At 34.8% G+C, this 24,352-nt stretch overlaps 1 protein-coding gene across 2 annotated transcripts in view; it reads right to left on the bottom strand.

Moving 5' to 3' along the window:
- LOC123873773 (transcription factor hamlet-like) overlaps window positions 1–24,352 on the bottom strand; it is a 164,517-nt gene that overhangs the window by 83,180 nt on the left and 56,985 nt on the right. For both annotated transcript variants that reach the window (XM_045918802.1, XM_045918803.1), the window contains one exon: window positions 13,849–13,921. The gene's annotated coding sequence lies outside the window, so the exon portion shown is untranslated. The remainder of the gene's footprint in view (window positions 1–13,848; window positions 13,922–24,352) is intronic.

Here is a 24,352-nt window from a genome sequence, read left to right as displayed (position 1 = left end):
CATAGCCTACTGCCGCCATGACAGCCAATCAACGCCAGCGCCATTGACAGCCGAACGCAACTCCGCCACCACTGCCGAATCCCTTCGGTGGGGATAACGCCATATAAAGCTATGCGAGCTCATTTTTATGATTATTGTTCTATCGTACGCATTGTAAGCTGAAACTATGTCCATTTGTGTAAACAAGTGTAAATTATATAAATAGTAACAAAGTAACAATAGTAATAAAGCAATGAGTGATTTGTATTAGTGTGTTTAGTGAAGTGATATAATAAATTTGGGCGATTATACTGATTTGCTCTTTTTATTTAAACCCACTGTTTCAATAAAGAGACATGGCTGCTCATTTTTAACGATAGCCAGTATTTACTACAAATTTCTGAAAGGCCGGCATTTCAATCGCATTGCCAGTTCTTCTGGCGCTGCAAATGTTCATGGACGGTGGTAATAATCACTTAACATCAGATGACGCATGCTCGATTGCTCGATATTTCTATAAAAAAAAGTCTATAACGTATTAGTATTTTTTATGCATCTGTAGTATTGGCGTCACTCAGAAAAGCAGGTATTATTTAAATATTTTTATCGAATTATTGGAATGTCCTCTCAAACCAACACAAAAAACATCAGGTTCAATGTGTAGAGGTTATCCGAGAGTTTTAATCTAAACAAACTAATGACAAAATAAATAATTTAATTAGAGCGTGATTGCTATCACAACATCTAATTATTCAGTTCACAATCCAAATACCGAAAATATGCGATATCGCTCCGAATCTCGGAAGGAGACTGAATTAAAACCTTCGAAACACCCGTATTTATGCAAGTTCAATCTTGTCGGCCTCCTAGTAACAGATTGTATGACATCGAATGAGCCAAATATCGATTTTATCAAACTACCTGCATTAGATAAATTAATAATTTTATATTATTTTTGACAACTCAAATCAATTTTTAAAAATAACCTTACAGTTCGGCCGTCCTGAATTTAACACGTCCTCGTGTTTCTAATCAATCTTGTCATGTCAGTCGCGGGCTTCCTTGCCCTAAGTCAAATCCAAATCATGGGCTATCCTGCCCTCCGTCAAATCATTAAAACCTACCCTTGAACTGCCGAACTCTCAGTTTTAATATCAAGTCAACAATAAATCCAAACGACTAACTTCTCATTCGATGTATACAAAATCTGAACCACTTATTGCAAATTACTTTCCACTCCACTTCACAAAAGACTAAATTCTTAAAAAAAAACTAAAAATTTTAATCACCAAATCAAACTCAATAAAAATTTTAATCAAATGTGGGTTGTTTACAAAAAGATACCAAAGCGAAATTAAGACAACGTGAGACACGTCCCGCTTCTGAATTATTGGCGTCACTCAGAAAAGCAGGTATTATTTAAATATTTTTATCGAATTATTGGAATGTCCTCTCAAACCAACACAAAAAACATCAGGTTCAATGTGTAGAGGTTATCCGAGAGTTTTAATCTAAACAAACTAATGACAAAATAAATAATTTAATTAGAGCGTGATTGCTATCACAACATCTAATTATTCAGTTCACAATCCAAATACCGAAAATATGCGATATCGCTCCGAATCTCGGAAGGAGACTGAATTAAAACCTTCGAAACACCCGTATTTATGCAAGTTCAATCTTGTCGGCCTCCTAGTAACAGATTGTATGACATCGAATGAGCCAAATATCGATTTTATCAAACTACCTGCATTAGATAAATTAATAATTTTATATTATTTTTGACAACTCAAATCAATTTTTAAAAATAACCTTACAGTTGTCAGTACCTATTATCCTACCTATTTATCGAAACTGACTTTCGCTCGATATAGAGAGATCGAACTACAAAAGAATTTGGTCACGGCATTTGTCACAGTTACTCACGTGAAGTCACAGTCACGGTTATATCATTTAATGTAGTAGAGCCTTAACTCTACTAGTTTTATTTATATAGCAAGTAGTCGGGAGCGATCACGACCTGGTAATTGATGCTTTCTCGCGCGTGCCGAAGCCACTGCGCCGTTATAAGTGCTGCGGGTGATTTGCTCCGTCTTCACCCGTGGTGTTCGTCCCAGCTCTAAAACACTAACTGCTTAGATAATACGGTCTTTACCTACATTTTTTTATCTATGCGACATCGAGACACTATAAAATCACACTATCACATCACACTAATATTATAATATCTTGGATTAGCACATAGGCTACTTTTTATCCCGAATACCAAAAAATTCCCACAGGATTTCGAAAAACCTAAATCCTAAAATTGAGTGAAATCAAAACTTAAAACTTGTTTAGGTTCATTTTCCACAGACGTTCTTATGTTTCAATACTCAAAATAAACGAACATTTTTGAAATATGTAATATTTGTTCTGTCCCTTTAGGTTTAAACGCTTTGCTCCCCATCTCACTATTGAAAATAATAATATAGGACAGTTTATAACACGGTGGAGCATATTATTTGCTTTTATGTATAGGCAAAAGTTTCAGGGCAGATGGTATATGAGAAAAATTAAAGTGTGTCAGCATGCAAGAGAGGAACATGGCCGACTGAGGCGAAATAAATACTTCAAGGCACTTATGGCATCGCCGTGACTTGGGCACGCGGTTTAGTGCATCACTTACGACGTCGTGATAGCTCAACTACGTATAAACATAAATAATATCGTAAAACAGTCATCAGCTTTAAAGGCCTCTACCCTACAAGAGCAAGAAATCGATAAAATCAATCAAAGTGCTATAATGGATTAAATACATTATAACTGGATGATACCCACGATTTTATCCAAGTGATTTGTTTTTCAAAAATCCCGTGGGAACTCTTTGATTTTCCAGGATAAACAGATGCCGGTGGGTGCCAATTTCTAGGACGCAAGCTACTTTTGTACTAAACACATAAATGGGCTAAAGGTATGGACTTTTGAGAATCCCGTGGGAACTCTTTGATTTTCCAGGATGAAAAGTACCCTACCTATGTCATCTTCGAGATGTACCTAAGCTCTGCACCAAATTTCATCAAAATCGGTTAAATTGTTGGGTGGAAAAACCTACCAGACAGACAGACACAATTTCGCATTCATGATAATAGTATGGATACTGGATTTATGCATTTAAAAATAAAATCGAATGCAATTATTTATTGGTTTTAGTATCCAAATGGAACAAACTCTATCACTTTGAAAGCGCACGCTTCATTATAGCACTGATGTATGAGTTCGAGTAGCTTTTTTACGCTCGTGATGAAACCAATAAGCGTTAATACTATATACCCTTTTTTGTAACGTGCTTATGGAAAATATGCGTAACACTAGTTTGAGTAACGTTGACAGCAGTAATTAGTATTATAAAAACTATTTTGGTCTGGTTTTCGTTATAGTAAAAAAAATATAGTGTTTGTTAGGTAGGTAAGTACAGTATCACACTAATATTATAAAGGCGAAAGTTTGTGTGTATGTGTGTGTGTGTTTGTGTGTGTGTATGTTTGTTACTCCTTCACGCAAAAACTACTGGACGGATTGGGCTGAAATTCATTATGGAGATAGATTATACCCTGGATTAGCACATGCTACTTTTTATCCGGGAAAATCAAAGCGTTCCCACGGGATTTTTAAAAAACCGACATCCACGCGAACGAAATCGCGGGTATCAGCTAGTGATGGATACAGTAAAGCCGTTTTAGAGCGCACTTAGAGGGTAGCTCTTATATTTAAGAACCACATATAAAATAAGACGAGCAGATGTCTTTAGGTTTCCGGGACAGATAAAGAATGAAACAGATTATCCATAATTTAGAATTATAAATGAACAAATTTTTTCTTTTATTAAATAGAAAAGAATCTGCTGCATAGTTGGTATAAACAACGACAGAGTTGCTGTTGCCAAATATTTTTCTTTATTGAAGTCGCAGTTTCGCGGGCACTTCTTGGAATTGGTTACCAAATTCGTAAGATTTCGATTCTATAGCTAATCATCAAATCACAAGAATAATGCAATTGGTTGAATGATGCGGTGTTTATTTAATTTTTTAATCTGTTTGTTGTTTATGTTTCAAAGATCAAATTTTTTGTACACCTTAATTTGTAATTTATGATTATACTATTTTGATTAATTTATAATTTGTAACTCGTACAGTAAATCCTGTATTTTTTAAAAGTTCATAATATATTGCAAGTAAAACATCAGACTGACGCTAGAGGTCGACGAAAGTTACGTAAATACGCCACTTGGGGTCAATGCCGCGTCGTAGACGGGGCACTGACCCGAGTTTTGCCATTGCGGGTTTGAAAAATACTAAATCACTAAAACTACAAAATAAGGTAAATGGTCACTGGAATTGGATTGTGTTTAGGTAGTATGATATTCACCCTAAGTTTTTGCTAGCGTTCTGGTTGCACCTTGTGTATTAAAGACAGTGTGTTATCGTGCACGTGTATTATCGCTCTTACTTTATATAATTACAGTGGGATATAGGTGTGGCTCAATATATCCAATATTATGATAACGAGCAAGTTTACGATGGTAACAAATTCCACAATCACTTATCTGTCAGTCAACTTACGACTGCTCCAGATATTAGATCATTAAATGCGTGAATGTTGTTTTAGAGATTTACGCTGCTGTTCGGGCCCTGATGTATTAAATTATAAGATGTTGTAAGGAAGAAAATTTTATATTGGCAATTCGCTTGATGGCTTTGAGTCTTTGTAAAGTGGCCCATAAAATATATTCCATATATATAGGGTTCCGTACCTCAAAAGGAAAAATGGAACCCTTATAGGGTCACTTTGTTGTCTGTCTGTCTGTCTGTTTTAGGACATAAAAAACTAACTTTGTCAATCGTGCTAAAAGCTATAAAATTTGTCTGTTTCTTGTATATAAGTACCTACGGTAGATGCACACGGTTCGGCTTTCGAGCAAATGGATGTAAAAGTAGATTTCGGTAAATTGTGTTAACAAATTAATAAAATAAGAAGAAGAAATTCTAGCTAATGCTTTTTGCTGGCCATTTTACGCGTGAGTGAATCGTGATTTAAGGCATTTCTGTTGTATTTCACTTCGCTTTGAATGCTTTGACTGGTGGCCAAGTTTTTTGGTTGTTTATGAATTTATTAGATTAAGTTTATGAAACCGCGGGATGTTATTGTGTTGTAATAACCGAGTTATGTAATTTAAAACGGTGCTTTTTGCGTAAATTGTACAAAAGAGAAACTACTTGCTAAAATATTTCTCGATTCGTAGTTATAGTTGTCTAAAAAATAATTTAGTTGTCCCAAATAGATAAGTAGAATAAAATGAAAGCAACTTTTTTTTTGGAAATTATTGACTGCTTCAGGTCCGAGCTACGTAGTTTAAGTAGTTTACAAGTGTAAATAAAAAAATTATAACACCCCCGACAAGTGAAGGTTATACGTATAGTAACTAGAAAAGAGCTGATAACTTTCAAACGGCTGAACCGATTTCCTTCGATTATAGTTAAGAACACTCAAACAAAAAAAAAAAACTAAATTAAAATCGGTTCATTAGTTTTGGAGCTACGATGCCACAAACAGATACACAGATATACACGTCAAACTTATAACACCCCTCTTTTTGGTCGGGGGTTAAAAATAAGTTTTTTTAGCGTAAGATATACGTCTATAGGTTATATTAAGAGGGTATACAATGACTTTATGCCTCTACGACCTGTACGCCACACCTATATTTCGTCTAGGAGCCGCGTTGCACATACTGCCACCACTCGTTGTGTGTTTCAGGCTTAAAGGCCGATTCACACCAATTGCGTACACGTGACGCGCGTAAACCCCTAACACACCGGGTTCCGCATAAGTCCAAGCTTTACGCAAGCGGTGTGCTATGTTTCATACAGTTCCAAACATTACAACGCTACGTCTACGCTTACGCAGCCTGTGCGAACGAGCTATTAGTCTACGAGTTTCGAGTGCAGTTCTTTACGCGATCTCAATGAAGTTGTTCAAAATAAGTTCGCAATGCAGTAAGCTATATCTGCGGCGACACTAAACCAGTTTATAATATTTTCCCGGAGTGTGCTGTCTGTATCATTAGGTTTGCATATTACAACCTTCTTTTATCTAACCATTTGCATATCCACATATTTTACTGCATTCGACGCGTTTTGACGCCTCCAATGACTTTATAAGGGATCACGCCGGTCTCACTTTACTACTAGAGATAAGGAATAGTGGTAGGATTATTTTAATTAATTCAAAAGGAAATAAGTGTTGTCGATTTAGAATAATATGAGGACGCGGGCCGTTATGTTTTTTATTTTATTGCCATAGATTTTCCTAATGAAAATTTATCGCTCCTCTTGCCTTTACAATGCCATTTTATAAAGGTAAACTTGTATTTAAATAAGTACTCAAGACATGCAATAAACAGACTAGCTGAGTTATCTCTGTATGAGATTACTAATCAGTGTTTGAAATGTAGTTAATTTATTAACGAAATAGGGTGCCAACATTTGCAAATAAATCTATTCATAATATATTTATATGTCAACACTCGAGAACTAAATGCAAGCTAAACTAACTAATATTATGGAACTTATTTTATTATTATACCTAACATTACCATCTACAGGTTTTCTAGATATTAATTAGGGTCATGACTCCATGAATACAAACACAAGTTTTTCTTTATTCTGTAGAAATTCCCTTAATATTGGATATATTTTTCATATTCATACTTAATATTATAAATGCAAAAGTACGTCTGTCTGACTGTAACCTTTTCACGACCCATCCGTTTAGTCGATTTTGACAAAAGTAGGTATAGAGATACGTAGAGGTAGGTACGCTATTTTTGTACCTGGAATTATTAAAAACCTAAACCCACGCGGACAAAGTGGCAGGCCTTATCTATTGTTATATGTTTTTACTATGGAAAAGTTAATATTTTCTATTATAGTATGCATTTTTACGATAGGTAACATTCACTGTAGGATTTAAGCAATATTCAATGAACAAAAGCGATTAAATAAATATTCAAACGCACAATAATGTGCGTACATTAATGGAATTGCCATGTAAAACACCTAGTAAATTTCAGTTAGCTTAACGAGCCGGGTTATAAACAAGCCTTCGAGATTTCCTCTCCGAGTGATATACGCAAATTAAATATAATAAACAAAGACGGGCAAGGGAGAGTCGATGATAGTAGGTGGTGACTAGGTTCACCAGCGCTTAGGCAAAGTTGAGACCCAGTTACATAACTTTTAGTAACACCCGGCGCGTACTGCTGTATAATTTTATCATCTATCATTCTTCTTCTTCTTCTTGAAGTGCCGTCTCCTATCGGAAGTTGGCAACCATTAGGATTTAGGGCCTTGGTTGCTACTGCGCGGAAAAGAGATTGGGTACTCGTAGAGAGGTAGATATTTATGGCTCCAAAACAAATAAGATTTAGAAAATATCACGTATACCGCAAACCTCATGGAAATCTTTCAGAATATATTATGTTTTAACATTTTTTATTTTATATTATATTTTATTTATTCAAGCTCTAATAATATAAAAAATAGTGTTTTAAAATTTCGCTTATTTCCACAGAGTCGGAACTAGATGGCTACCCTATTGGCGAGGCAAAACCGCGTGGTATTCGATTGTAGGAAACCGCAAATACCATGGATCCGTTGCTTTCGATATATCGGGAAAGTGGGCTAGTCCACAATGTTGTTTGATAAAGCTGGTCGCGTGCTGAGACGCCTTTATAGAAAAGTGAAACGGGCAACTGCTACGTATCTCTTTTTTATTTAAGTACTGACTCGTTACGATGCTGTCGCATTCCGGAGTATTTAAGGATTGAAAAGTGTGATGCACTGCCGGCAAAGCTGTTATTTCTTAGTAGTTAAAAATGTTTTGCTATAGTCCACTATGGCCAAATGCAGATTTTTTCGGTTACGTTTTTTAAAATTCCGTGAGAGCTCTTTGATGTTCCAGGCAAAAAACAGTCTGTTCTTCTCCGGAATGCAAGCTATCTCTGTACCAAGTTTCAACAAATTTAGTCAAATGAATGGGCCGTAAAAAGCTAGGAAACAGACAGACACACTAAAGCATTTATTACATCATTATTATAAAATTATTTTTTCATATAGAATGTAGCCTATGGCACCCGAACCTTTACGACGAATCGATTGACACCTCATTCATCAACATCGGCCCATTAGTTTAGGCGCTACGGTGGAACACACAGAATCTGGATACAAACATACACACATACATACATAGACTGCTAAAATCATAACCCTTCCTTTTGGCTTTGCCGCAGTCGCGTCGGGTAAAAAAATCTAAAAGGATAGGTAAAAGGTTTACTCGTTGCAGTGCTTTAATATTATTTTATCAATGTACGGATAAAGTCTCGCTTTCTCTTATTTACGGCAACAGATTGAATAGAATTTACAAGATCGAATGCAATATTTACAAAGTTCTTCCTTCAAACCAATAAACAGTCTGTTTTATTGTAGAGCATGGGAATATAGTGTGTACAATGTTCTATCTTCGTGACACGTTATTTTCTCGGCTATTTATTGCAGACACTAATAAATTAGCCTTAGCATATTGTATTAGTTTCTGAAACAAACATACACAAGTATGCTGGAAGACATGTGGTCTAATTTTTTTTGTGCCTAATTAAAGAACCCCACTGCACCGTGCATATAGGGAATCAAAATTAGCACTTTATGTCAAACGGTTTTCGTGTTAACAGATGTTGACAGCTATGTTGACAGATGCCTCCTCATTAAAATTTAGTTCCAAGTACGCTCGCCACGGCTATGGGCGCCAAAAATAGCAAAAATCAATTTGCTTCAAAAACAGATCGGCAATCGCAGGTCCAGCGTGTATTAATAGTCAGTGATTTGTTTAGTTTAGTCTATATCCGAGAGAGATTCATTTGTGATGACAGATTTTGTAAACAGTTTCAAGAATAGTGACATGTATGTGGAGTATTATTAACATTAGTAAGGAGTTATTGATATGGCGCTTGGTATTTTTCGTACCGGCAGCGTAAATGATGAACATCGTAACTGTATGTGCCTGGTGTAGTCTATCTATCCATATTTATATTCTACCCAGAACTGTAAAGCAGTACGATTTTAGAATTCCGTTCTCACAAGCCAATTAGGGGTACGGGTCCAAAATAACTTAAATAGAGATGTTATAAGCGCACTCCATTCTGATATCCAGACATATTAAATTGCGATGATAGCTATAAATCTGTAACATTATATTATGGTGCCTGTAACTTCATTCATGTCGATTTCAATTTTAGAAAAGCCGTGGGAATTTGTGACCAACCGAGCTAAAAAGTAGCCTATGACACTATGACTATATTATCTAAGCAAGAATCACGTTGATCCGTTGGTCTGTGGTGGTGTGGACAAACTAAAAAACAAACACACTTTCGCAATTATATCATTAACTAGTAATGCGATTCTACCTACACCTAAGTTCAATTGTAACATTAGAACTAGATGATGGCAATAATTCCGTCCGCGTAGATTTAGATTTTTCAAAGTCCTGAGGGAACACTTTGATTTATTTTTTAAATAAAGAGGAGCTTATGTTTGTCATCCTGTAGGATGCCTCTTTCTGTAGCTTTTGTCAAAATCAGTTCAGCGGATAAACGTGACAAGGCAATAGACGAACAGATAAAGAGACAGACAGATAGACAGAGTTTCGTATTTATTTTATTCATTTATTTGTAATATAATATACATTTAAAAAAATAAGGCCAAAATTACAATTTTGTTTCGGTTTACTCAGAAGTAGTTATTAATTATAAAAGTAGCTGTTTGTAATGACCAATTAATTATTAACTAATTAATAATATTGTTTTGTTTCAACAGAAAAATAAATTGTGATGTGTGTTCAGGTAAACAAATGATTGAGATCATATTTTGTGGACACACAGTGCCTCTCTCTGGATACAAGCAGCATTGGATGTGTTATTTGGAAATCCTTGCAAGAGACCGAGTATGTAAACGTCTAGTTATCAGTTAAAACGACGACATCTACGATAGTGTCTACCATCTGTCTGGTCGTTTATTTGTTACCTTTATATGGATAAATTGTTGAACTTATTTGGGGTACATAGAATTGAGTTGGACGAATTTTATATACTTGATGGAAATTTTCTTAGCCCTACTCTAACAGCTAGTAGGTATTTCAGGAACGAAATATTTGATAAAAAATGATTATTTAGTTCAGTTTTTTGATTACCTCTACAATCGTAGGAAACTATTTTAATTATATAACAATAAACTTATCAACGCCCTATGAGCTTGATGTAATGCTTATGTACGTCGTAAAAATATGCTGTACTCTTGGCTGTACTCTTTTATTTATATAATTCAATCGATAATGTACCGTGTATGGTAATAGATTAACGAGGTTGTTTCTTAATGCATCTTTAGAATGTAAGGACAAAGCAAATATTTTACCTGCTGGTATGTATAATATGATGAAGTTGCATCACGCTATTTTAATTCTTATAAGTACCTAAGTGTTTCAAGTGAGTTGGAAAGGATTAGGTTTTTTAAAATTTCAAAACAGATTTTTGTCATTTTTTGCCAATATACAAACTGGCTGGTTAGAAAAATGAAAATTAATTTATTAAGTACTATTTTCAGTAGATTTTGTAATTGCTACCCATAAAGGTAGGCATGCAAAAATATGATCAAGATTGGATTAATAAAATGCAATACCTATTTAATAAAAGTCTAACATTATGGAGCACTTGTAATGCCCGGACTATAATTTGAAATGATTAGATGTAATCTTCATAATGCAATAGGTACTTTGTTGCTACACGATTTGGGTATAGTTTTAACTTTTTAACTTTGTGGCCTTGGGTAGTTTTTAACAGAGTTCAATATGATGCCATTATTTGTAATTTTATATATAAACTCATAGTTATTTAAAAATGACAGAATCACTATTTATTTGATATTTTTCTCATTTTAAGGAAAATTATAAATAATAGATGGCACCTGCCGGGTGGGTCAATGAAAGCAAACGATCGTATGTGAAAAATTATATGACCTGGAGAGTGAAATAGGCTTTTTTATCCCGGAAAATCAAAGAGTTTCCAAGGGATTTCAAAACCTAAATCCAGGTGGACGAAGTCGCAACCATCAGATTATTAAATAGTTTTATAGTTTTAGTTTTAGTTTTTATTTTCGAGCTTTCTTGTGGCTCGTGATAGAAAAACATTAAACGTGCGAGTATAAAACGATCATGTTTTTGTTGTATGAAGTGTAAGTGTAAAAGCATCTTATAATGAGCGTACCAACAAGTTTATTGCACGATTCCGTATTTACATTAAGCTATGTAAAGTATGCGAAGGTGCGCTCTGCGTAGACAGGTAGACTATTTAAGGGCATTTGGCTAATACTAAACATCTCTAATAACTACATCACTGGACGCTAAATTGTCATGTTGTTAAATAGTTTCGTAAATCTAAATTAAAAAAAATGTTTTGTTTTGTTTACAACATTTTTATTCCGGCTGAGCCCTCGTGGCTGTAAGTTTTTTTTTACAAAATAACTGTAAAGGTATCTAAGGCTCAAAGCTCACTGACGCAGATTCAAGGAACAGGGAGCTGTATTTTCCAAAATGCATCTTTTTCGTAATAGACCAGCAGAGAAGTGTTTTGTTCGTCGTATAATTAGGCCATTCTTATATTATACAAATATTTTTAGTACAAGGTAAAAGTTGTTCTTACCTTGCCTTTGCTACGGCACGAGTAGGTATAGCGTGACTAGAGGTCATTACAAGACGCGTGTCAAAATGCTATGATATCAATATATAATGAGGAATTTAAATTATATTTGATGAATTACGGCATGATATTATAGCTAGATATGTAATACACTAACCCATTTTGTTGTACAAAAAACAATGGTATTCTTGAATAAATTTAACTGTTTTATAGCTTATAACTTTATAACTGTTTTAAAGCAAGAAAAATTACAAAGACTTTGATTACAATATATATCTTCTATTTATATATATATCTTTAGATTTTTCTTTAAATTAAAAATACTATGTACCTACCTACATAATGAAATCCATAAAGAGTTCTAATTAGGTATAATTCATATAATAAGTATTTAGTTTTGTTCTATTTATTGTTTAATTTATGTATGGTTGTATATTATTGCGTTAGTTGCAATGGGCATTTTAATCATCATTTGTTTAATTTATAGAGCACTTTCTGTACAATTTATATTTATAAATAAAATAAAATATAATATAAATGAGTCTCAAGGCTAGCCTTATATAATTACTATACAATAATGCCCGCGTGGAATGGTGCCAAGAATACTGGCTGCATTTCCGTGCGGGACAGCCAGGTGATCCATTACGCAAAAAATGAGCCAGCCCTTCTGTCATCTGATGAGGCTATGATTAAATGAGCTACTAATTCAATCATTCAAATATGCAACTGCTCTAGATCTAATCTGGACCTTTATCGCGTTATCTCACTTTCTTCTTAGAAATTCCGTAGCTTTTCTTGGAAGCGCCTAGTTTGATTTAGGCTAGGCCTGTTAACACGCGCCTGCCCATTTCGGACCGTAGATGTGTTTAATCTACAAGAATGTCGTATAATTTGCTTTAATTTGCATGGTACTAAGGTGGAAAATCGTTGGAATACCGAGAAATTTCCACGCGATGGCCATTTGCCACAGCACATCGAAATATGTTACGCGTATGCAGTTACACCGACAGTCGTGAACGATATTAGTACGTGGATACGTATTGTGTCTCTAGAAGAGACATTGGGGTCTAAAACACCTTTCTGGATAGGTTCCCAACGAGTCACAACTCACACCCAGCCATGTAACAGTATGACTTGTTGAAAATACATCGATTTTTTCCCATCGATTCACAGTCACAGTTACAGTGTGACCCGTTGAGAATGCCAATAGATGAAAGGTTATAATTAGTAACAGTGTGACTCGATGGGAAAACAATTTCAGTTTCCAACGAGTCACACTATGATACGATTGAGTGTGACTCGTTGGGAACTTGCCCATGGCCCCACCAAACACCAAACACGGGAGGGCGCCCGTTCGGTACTTGCTTGATGGCTAGAAAGGAAGTTCAATTAAATCTTATTTTTAACCGCTCTTCTAGTGGCTCTACATTCATACCATAGCGTGTTGTTCTAAAGCGATAGCCCCTCTAGTAGCCGACTAATCGCAGCCTTGGGTCAGCCCGTGTAACAGCGGACCACGTTTATTATAATAAGCCATTATAAAGTTTAGCCATCGCCCTTTATACTCGCGGTACATTGGCGGAATTAATTTTATCTCGCAAACACAGCGTCTTACTGGCAATTATTTCAATGCTCTTGTACCACCTATAAGTAACTTACCTACCACCTATTAGCAACTTCTCGTACTAGTCCGTTTCAGTTTGCTATTTTAATAGTTATTTGATATACAAGTATAAAATAAGTGTTTTTTTATTTCAATGCATAAATAAATAAATATGAATAAAATTATTATAGTAAGTAATAACTTAATGGATTAACGAAACAGCAGTCCAGGCACAACCAATAAGACAACGCTTTTTTTTTGACATCAACAAAGCAATGCAAAAATTGCAACAGAACTGAATAAAGTTTTACCCAAAAAATGTTCATAATAGCTATGGGAAATATTTAAAATTAGTTGTATGAGTACAATAAAGTTATTAGTTATTTCCTTTACGGAAAAAATGGCAAGTTAAGCTAATTAAAGTTACCCCGTGTATTAAATATACAAATTATGCTTAAAAGTATTAAGTATATTTTTTCCTTACCTATTAGCGCTTGGACGTGGTGACTCGGTATAATCTCATTTGCGGTAGACAGTTTGGCGGCGGTTTTTCAACTCTGAAAATAACAAGTGTAAATTAAAAATTTATAACACCCCCGACAAGTGAAGGTTACAGTAATTACAAAAGAGCTGATAACTTTCAAACAGCCGAACCGATTTTCTTGAATTATAGCTAAGAAAACTCTCGATCAAGCCACCTTTCAAACAAAAAAAACTAAATTAAAATCGTTTCATTAGTTTAGGAGCTACGATGTCACAGACAGATACACAGATACACACGTCAAACTTATAACACCCCTCTTTTTGGGTCGGGGGTTAAAAATAAATTATGTTATAGGAGGTTAAAGCAAAAATGTGGCATAATGTAAGTTAAACAGATATTAAAAAAAAAAAAAATCTGTTATTTATTCATATTAAAAGCGACAGTATAGTTTGTATATGTAGATATGTTGTTGAACTGTTTAGACCGAGGGATGCGCTTTTGTTTCAGTCAACACTTACTAGGGAACCAGCTATTCTCGAAACACTAATTAAACTTTTTCAAAATTACAAAGTAACCATTCCATAATTAGATCTCAGGTTTGCGCAACCGTCTCTTAAACCTCATCCACACCTGTAAAAATTTGCTTTTTGCATCGTGTATTGCAAAAATTATGGTGTGAAAGCACATATTTTCTTAAAACGGTACTCTGCCTATAAAGATAAAAATATATAATAGTTAAGGTAAATTTTACTATAAAAGCAATCTTATATCGATGTAGACGATTTAGATACCCCCAAATATTTCAATCGAACAATTGCGCCATCCCGATGACAATTATTCTATGATCTTGCAAAATTACCACTAAATTAGTCACATCGTGATCCGTGGCCGCAGATCCGATTCTAGAAATTGGCTTTTGAAATTAATTGCGTGATCTTTGAACTGTTGCCAAATGTTCGCAAACCCTGCATTGTCGTTGGATAAGTAGGAAAGCGTAATTAAATGGCTGATTCATGACCGCTGGAATATATTTTATTGCTTGCAAAGAGATTACTAGTTGTTTCAGATAAAGTTTTAAGTAAAAATATTTCAGTGTAAGTATTTTTGTGTAACTCAGTTTTAGTATCTTCTATTTTATTTGCAATAATCGTAATAGATCTGTTAGTTTGTAGTACCTACGAAAATTCACTGAATCTATTAAGCTACAATTTTCGTATTTTTAAAATCATTTCTTTAATTACATTTTCATGAATAGAAAGAAGTTGACAAGCTTATTTACAGCTCTAACTTTAACCAAAATTAGTTTATTAAAACCTAGAGACTCATTGATTCAATTGAATACAAGGGCAAATATTATTAAATGATTTTTTTTAAAATCGCATCACACTAATATTATAAAGGCGAAAGTTTGTATGTATGTGTGTGTGTGTGTGTATGTTTGTTACTCCTTCACGCAAAAACTACTGGACGGATTTGGCTGAAATTTGGAATGGAGATAGATAATATCCTGGATTAGCACATAGGCTACTTTTTATCCCGGAAAATCAAAGAGTTCCCACGGGATTTCGAAAATTCTAAATCCACGCGGGCGAAGTCGCGGGCATCGGCTAGTATTCAAATAATTGTGGTAACAAAAAGAGACATTTGTATACTATGTACCCAAGAAAGAGAAAGAAATAGGGTTAATGTGAGAATGAAATATCGAGCAGTGGTTTCTTGCGTCACAGTTTTAAGGTAGTGTTAATGGTAGGTAATTTAACCCTTTTTATTAACAGATAACTTTATTAACTCGTAAATAAAGTTGACACATTGCAAAACCTTATTGCCTTATTGTTGCTTTAGCAGTTTATTATACGTCGTAAAGGTGAAATGTTTGTTTTAATTTTAATTGAAATATAGCACCTTGGGACCCCAACGCTCTACCGGTTTTTCGATATACGCACCCTGCCTTGTATATTCTTTGTAAGAATATGCAATACGCACCACAAAAGTACCTACCACCCACAAAAGTATCACACTAATATTATAAAGGCGAAAGTTTGTATGTGTGTGTGTGTGTGTGTGTGTGTGTGTGTGTGTGTGTGTGTGTGTGTGTTTGTGTGTGTGTGTGTGTGTGTGTATGTTTGTTACTCCTTCACGCAAAAACTACTGAACGGATTTGGCTGAAAATTAGAATGGAGATAGATAATATCCTGGATTAGCACATAGGCTACTTTTTATCCCGGAAAATCAAAAAGTTCCCACGGGATTTCGAAAAACCTAAATCCACGCGGACGAAGTCGCGGGCGTCGGCTAGTATGAAATAAGGTCTCTTATAAAAAATCACTTCAATTCCATCCAATCTCAGGCTTTCGTAACAAATGATGATGATTGCTTAACAAGATGGATTTTTTCATATAGCATGTGCATGAATGAGTCTAATTCTCATGTTCCGAAACAAAGGTATAAACAATTTGCGGGCACCATTAGAGGTTTGGTTATTGAAAAAGCCCGTGCCGTTCTGTCACACACGGAGTAACCGTTCAGATAGCAAGAGTAAAACCAAAAGTCATCATAATAATCCTGTACTTATGAAACATTTTATATGGGTAGATAAATCAAATATAAATAATTATGATATATCAGTAAATATTATAGTTATAATAATGTTAATATCTTTTTAATTAAATAGTTTCAATTTGCTATTGATTTTTTTTTAACTTATATTATGTATTAAATTCAATACTTAAAAACCAAAGGAAGATAATGTTATGATGTTATCTTATACGATTAAATGTTACAAAAACTCTCATATTTTTAAATGTGTCTAAATTAGGGAAGAAAATGTTTACACGATATAGCTAAATTTTGAAATATGAAAAAATTTTGCAGCGTCAGTTATGTTTAATCATTTCTAAAGACATCATTAATTTTTAAAGTTTTTTTATTTATATGTAAACTATAGCGTGTAAACACTTTAAAAAACAATATAAGTATTTTTGTTTCAATTCTGGCCGAATTAAATCTTTCATTACTCCTACCTAGACTTATGAGCTTCTTTTTCGTCATTCCTCAAGCCTGTGTGTATCACGCGTTACATATCGCACACAATAGGCGATGATTCTGATACAAAGCAATGGGAGCCGCGATTATTAATCGTCATTGAAGATTGATGTGACACTATGGTGTAATACACCTTAAGGCACTTGTCCCACCGCCGACGACGGAGCGACCAGCTATCGACTGTTTTCGCCAAGAAATTTAGAATATAAGTGATTCCATGTCAATAAAAGAGTACATAAGTAAGTAAAACTCTTTATTACACACAAGTTACATACAAAATAAAAAAATAATAATTTACAGATAAGGTTGTAAAGGCCGCCTTATCACCTGGTGATCTCTTCAAGGCAACCTATATGATAGAGGGATGAAGAGATAAATATAATATTAAAAGCTTATTGCTGACTGCGTATACTGCTGGCGAAAACTCTCTCTCTACTAGTTTGTCGCAACAACAAGATCTATAAAAAAACTCGCTCAACGACGATTTCATAGCGATCAAAACACTCACGCAGCTTACGTAGGAATTAAAATGTATGCTCGGCCGCCTATTCGAGCGAGCGGGGTTAGTAGGTAATCGCCGCTCGCACTTTAGCACTGGCCATCGATAAAACTTACACGCTCGCTTCTCGTTGCTTGCCAACTGGTTCCTAGTTTTTAACTCTACTCGTTTCTCGCTATCGTCGACGGTGGGACAAGTGGCTTACTGTAGTAGGTTAAGGTTCCAAGGTAACAATATATTGATCCTTTTACAATAGTCTATCGTAATATCTTCAATAATTAATAAAAGCAGCTCGAGATACATTATCACTAACACATTCTTATGGGCTTTGAAATAGGTAACCGATATTGTGGTGCAATACTGACAGTTAAAAAGAAAATTATTGTCTGGTACTCTAATGCTATTGTGTACGGTAGCTGATCATTTTAGTAGGTCAAATAATATAATAGAGGGCTGTCAAGGCGGATATTTTGACATGTATTTTTAAACTTAGTTCAATCTGAGCCTGTGACGTGATCCTACATAAAGGGAGACTGGCCACTCAGTCACGCGGTGTGCCTTTTCTACGGCACTCGGGACAAATTTTTTGTACCAGCTCGGCTAGCATGGGCAGTAGATAAAAATTATATTCCCGATTATATCCACTGATTTCTATGAGATCAGTAGATATAATCGGGGGATATACCTAATTTTTATCTACTGCCCATGCTAGCCGGGCAGGAAGGTACTATTATGTATACTTTGATAAGGGTATGTACCAAATACGAGAGTAAGGATCCATTCTGATCAAAGAGTTCAGTAGGTACATCTGATTGTGACTATAATGTAACATCATACTTACCAACCGTTGTCAAATTTTTATAATAAGTATTGCGTATCTGATATTTTCTCATACTCACAACGCTGCGGATATACCTAATTTGCATATCCGTTGATTCGCAAATGTTGATCAAGAATTAATGATTTTAAGCTTATTTCGTGGTTTAACGACATTTTATATTGTAGATAACGGGTACATACTACGATCAAGAACTATTTACCTTCTATTTACATTTTCACATCCACCAACATCCGCAAAATTGGGACATATTGTGTGAATATACTTTACTAATACAAATAGGTACTAACATTTGCCCGCAACTTTGTCCGCGTGATATACTTAATTTATAGTCTACTAGCTGATGCCCGCGATTTTGGCCGCGTGGAATTAAATTTTTAAAAATCCCATGAGAACTATTTGATTTTCCGCGACAAAAAGTAGCCTATGTCCATTGTCCATGCAAAAAATCACGTCGACCCGTTGCTTCGTTGTGGCGACATCGACGAACAAACTAACAAACTAGCAAATAAACACACATTCGCATTGATTATAATATGTGTAGTGATAGCACTCGAGGAATTTTCTGAATCGCATCATTAGGTCCGGAGATTAATAACCCTTTATACTTATTTAATCTTTCAATGCTCCCTACATGCAAACTACATAGATGCAGAAAGTACTTAATTTATTTATATGTAGACCGAGTTAAGGCCTATAACAGCTGGTGGTATAGCGAAGCATAAGAAATCGGTTGTGAGTGTTGTTAACACATCAAAAGGTTGTGTGTTTTATTCCAGAACACACCTAATATAACAAGTGTAAATTAAAAATTTATAACACCCCCGACAAGTGAAGGTTACAGTAACTAGAAAAAGAGCTGATAACTTTCAAACGGCTGAACTGATTTTCTTGGATTATAGCTAAGAACACTCTCGATCAAGCCACCTTTCAAACAAAAAAAAACTAAATTAAAATCGGTTCATTAGTTTAGGCGCTACGGTGCCACAGACATACACAGATACACAGATACACACGTCAAACTTATAACACCCCTCTTTTTGGGGTTAAAATTTAATCACAACACAACATTTCTGGGTGACTCAAGCCATCAACATTACGTAATATCACAAGCAAGGCCGTTGAAAAAATCCAATTCTCGTTTACACAAAATATTATGGCTCCGAGACAGTAGACGATCTACTGACTATAGCCTGCAATTATAGCGGTAGAGGCACAAAGAGTATTTTTTTTTAAACGTTATGACCTCTATGCCCGTAGAAATAGAAACTGTTTTCCCTACACTTATTTGGGTATATTACACGGTTGATGGTTAGATTGAAATAATAATAATTAAGCCGTACCCATCTTGTCTCAAATAGTAATTTTGATGTAGTTTATTCTGCCCTCAATTGCCCGCGTTATTGTAATGGTCGGATCTGGAGACCAGTTGAGGTACTTGGCAATCTTGTTTTGACTCGGAAACATGATTAAGTGGACTAGTTTATTTTAGAGCCGTGTTAATTTGAGTAATAAGGTGTTGGGTTGCTTAATTGAATTTTTAACTACGTTTTTTTAATAAATGGGGCAACTTTTTGAAGGCTTTTTTGTCTTTGATAGGTTACCAGCCTGAACCTTTGGCAAAGTTGTATCACTTTTATGACCTGCGCAGACGAGGGAATTAGTCCGTGGAGGACAAAAATCTGTCACTTTGATCTGCATCCTCTGCATCGTCGCACACGATGAACTTGAAAGTACGGCGAAACACCACAGTAAAAGATGAGGCACTTTTGTCCTCCGCGGACAGTTATAGTCTCTCGACTGCGCCCTTTAGGTATTTATTTCGTAAAGGAAACGTAAGGGATACGTACTAGTTTTGCATTTTAGGAGCTAAATTAAAAGAAAATATACTGGGTATTTAAAATATGACTAGTGTATTAATAAAATAAAAGAAAAAACAGAGGGTCGGATTTAATCATTCACCAAAGGCTCCATAAAGGCAGCGGTCTGATAAGAGGGACTCATAAAATTATTAAAAATTGAAATCAAAAGTGGAAAAAAATACCAATGATACGCTAAAGTAACAAAACTGTATATCATCCGAGGTAATTGCGTACCCTGAACGTTTACGACCAATGGAACGAGGAGAAGGGTCCTTGTGATGCGGCAATTTTTTTACTACTTTCGAAAGTGAAACATTACGCAACCGAAAAAAGCCGATTTATGAGGTAGGCGTTAATTGGATGAATTGTGTGACCTACGTCCTTTAAAGTTTTACTTAAATATTTGTGTTTTTTTCTTTCTTCGTGTTTGGGATTATTAATTACTAGATGACCCGTAGCCGAAAATCGGCGAGGGAGTTGAATTTTCAAAAATCATGAAACACGTATTATTTTTTTAACTGAAAGGTCAAACACTAATTTCCATGGAGATAACTTGAAAAACCACGGACTTTCATACAAGTTTGCATCCATTTCCAAAAGTCCTTTTATACGCCGTAATGGGGACCTTGTCATAACTTCAGCGGTTTAGATTTTTGGGTCTTTTTATACAATATTTAGATTGATAGATTACGTTTACGAGTTTATATTGGTTTGCAATAAAAGTAGACGTACGTAATTTGTCAAGAGGTAACCCATCTTGGTTCATGCCAACCATTCGACTACCTACTGGCATTATTACATAGTAAAGTCCGATCCGAATAGGCTCAATCACCATACAGGTCATGCAATAGTACCAGAATAATTGATCAGGTACTTGGCGCCAACCAATGTAGATTCGTCAGTTAAAAGCACTTCGTATCTCCGTCTTGAATCGCACGGTGATATTTCCTCAACAAAACGAAAACGATTTTTGCTCATTTAAAAACACTTTAAAGTAAGTATTACTGCAAAAACTCGATGCTACTTTATCACCATGAGAAATTCATTTCGATAAAGTCATATCACAACAATCGGACATTAAAGGCGCCTCCGATCGAAATAAATTACTCGAACCTTTAGCAAATTACTCAGCATCATCGCGTTTCATGGAAATCATTGGTTGCGTTCGAGCAGTTTTTTCCGTATATGTCGCATAAGGAAGTCTATAGTGACTCGCCTCGTAACGCCGAAGTTTGCTTTTTGTTAAGTCTACGAGTATGTCGGTATGTCTTGAGCTTGACCTCTGACGTCTACGCTCATTTTACTTAGCTGCAAAAGTATGTACCAAAACCATTTATTCGTTGAAATTGTTGTAGTTGGAAGTAATAAATCTAGGTAGGTAAGTATATAAAAAAACATTTGCTGTATGTTTTAAAGATCACCAGAACGGCTCGGCCGATTTTTTGGCCGATTTCCAAAAAGAAGGTGATTCTCAATACGACCTGTTTTTTTAATGAATGTACGCCGATTTTACGATGTTTCTGGACTGATTTACAAAATTTTCTTTTGTATTTGTAATTGTCAGAACAAGATTTGTATGAAAAAAAAAATCGGGAAATCCACGTAAGAGTTGGAAAAAATGGTCTATTTTTGTATGAAGACGAAGAAAATGACGATTTGCATATTTAATTACCGTTCATTTAGGTACAATGATTAAGTTTACAATAGATGAATGTCAAATGTCAACATTCTTGCATATCAAGCTGTTTTGATAAGGAGTTCCATTGTAGGAGTTGTACCGTACCGTACGTACGATCTTTTGTAATAGGCAAATATTCATTGATTTTGAAAGAGCCACTAGGCAAATATTGATTGCTTTTTAAAGATCAATATAAAATATAATCTCCGACATACCTACCTACGCTAAAGAGTTTTTACTATAATTATGTAGTTACTACTAATAAAAAACTTAATACCTTTTGCTATACACAATTAGGATAGTCGTAAAGATGCTGTCTGAATGTTGAATATTTAGATTTAAGAACCTAAAACAAATATGAGAATTTGGGTGCGAATTGTAAATTATTAAGAGATTTTCGGTTTTTCCCAAATATTTTGATCATACATAATATTATGATCAGTTAAAGTTGCTCCTAAAGGTCCTAAACGCAAATTCATATTAAAACTAGTATAAAAGTCAAACTTATTCATAAATTTAAAAATTACTTGATGATTGAAAAATCGGACCACATTAACATTTAAAAGAAGAGCTAACGCGCTTAATCTTTTTATGATCGATTCTTATCCATCGAAGGCGATCCATACGTTTGTGGTTTGATCCTTCATAAGTTTACTTCGAGTTAAGTCATACTTGTGTGAATTGTAGCAGGATTGCTTTAATTATTATGTTTAGATATCCTATGTTCTGTTTTCACCGACTCTTATCAGTTTTCTGCGATAAGCATTAAAGTTACTAAGAATTAATAACTCTGGTTATTAATATTGTAAAATTGTAACTGACTCTATCAGTATCGAATCCATATTTTATGTGGTATTGTGAAAATGGCAAAAGTGGGTAACTTATGCAATTTTCACAATATTCGTTAACGATATCTGAATCTGGTAAATTGTGGATACGATAGCAGAACGCTGAAGAAATATTATTATTAAGGGCTTAACTCACGATCTACGAGTCTTTATTATGCGCATGAATAATTTGTTCCCATTAGTGATTTATACATGATAAAGTGAACACGTGGAATATACAATATTTGTGTAATTCGGTGTACTTTATTATAGTGATCGGAGTATTGTGAATTATGTTATTTGGGTATTGGAAATAAGATAACATCAAGAGTTGAATTATCAATTGTTTTATTGGATTTTGCTACTATTGGATCCATACTAGTACCTAGTGTAAATGCGAAATTGTGTCTGTCTTGCTGTGAACACTTGCTGGTAAACTCAGCTCTGCTGCTTACGCTGTTAGAAAGATTCGACAGATAACTGATGTGGAAACTGCAAAAATTGTATATTTTGCCTATTTTCACAGTATTATGTCTTACGGAATCTTACTATGGGGTAAAGCGGCAGATATTGGAAAAATTTTCGTATTACAAAAAAGGGCAATACGCGCAATCTATAATTTAAAACCGCGCGATTCCCTACGAGAGAAATTTAAGGAAATAGGTATTCTTACAGTAGCTTCTCAATATATTTACGCTAATATAATTTTTGTACGACAAAACATTCATAGTTACAAAAAAATCGGTGATTTCCACGACCGGCAAACTAGAAACCGTAATAGGCTCGCATATCCTACGCTCCGCCTCAGGAAAGTGGGAAAATCGTTTGTGGGAATGAGTGTAATATTTTATAATAAAATTCCACAATCAATTTTAGACTTGCCTTTACACAAGTTTAAAAAATCTATTAAAAGTATGCTCCTGGAAAAAGCTTATTATACAATCGAAGATTATGTAAATGACAAAAAAGCTTGGATTTGATTCGCTCCAGCAATATACGGCGCTGCAATTGCTTGTATACAGTATGGCATATTATTGTAAATTGTACATTTGAAAAGAGCAACCGCCGAGTTTCTTGCTGGTTCTTCTCGGTAGGAACAGCATTCCGAACCAGTGGTAGATTATTTTGACGATTCAAAAGCACTTGTAAAAGTTTAATTGAATAAAAATAATTTGAATTTTGAATTTTTTTTGAATTTTGTCTGTCGGTCTGCTAGCTTTTCACGGCCAATCCAAGGCAACCCAAATCTAAATAGTCGTCTCAAATTATTACATCATTTCTTGCACCGCTTTGTATGTGTCAATGTTAACATTTATACTTACCAAAAGTTTCCAAGTGCCATTATAATTATTTCATGCGCAATTAAACTTAGTGGTAATGTCAGTGTTGCCATCTTCAGTCGTAAGCATAAGAAATATGCGAACGATTTCCGAAATAGCCATAAAACACTTGCTTATTAAAAAAACACTGTACAGTCTGACCTTATAGGTACTGGCACTTATAGGTGGTTGTGCATTATGTTAGTCCTTGCACTTTGTAGTGCGCCATCATTATTAAGGTGTGGTCACACTCTCGTTGAGGCAGCTTTTAGAACGACTGAGTGCTCAGTACGAGATTTGAATTTATATCTCACCGAACGTTGATAGATTTCGAGCTTCAAACAATAACGTCAGAGTAAAATGAACCTAATTTTTTTGATTTAAAGTTCATCCCTACGAAAAGCATGGTCTGTCCACTGTCAATTCAGCTTGCTTATTC

Source organism: Maniola jurtina, chromosome 17 (genome assembly GCF_905333055.1).
Source record: "Maniola jurtina chromosome 17, ilManJurt1.1, whole genome shotgun sequence".
NCBI classification, from domain to species: domain Eukaryota; kingdom Metazoa; phylum Arthropoda; class Insecta; order Lepidoptera; family Nymphalidae; genus Maniola; species Maniola jurtina.
The sequence above is the reverse complement of the archived record's forward strand: the minus strand, read 5'-3'. Positions and strand labels throughout refer to the sequence as shown.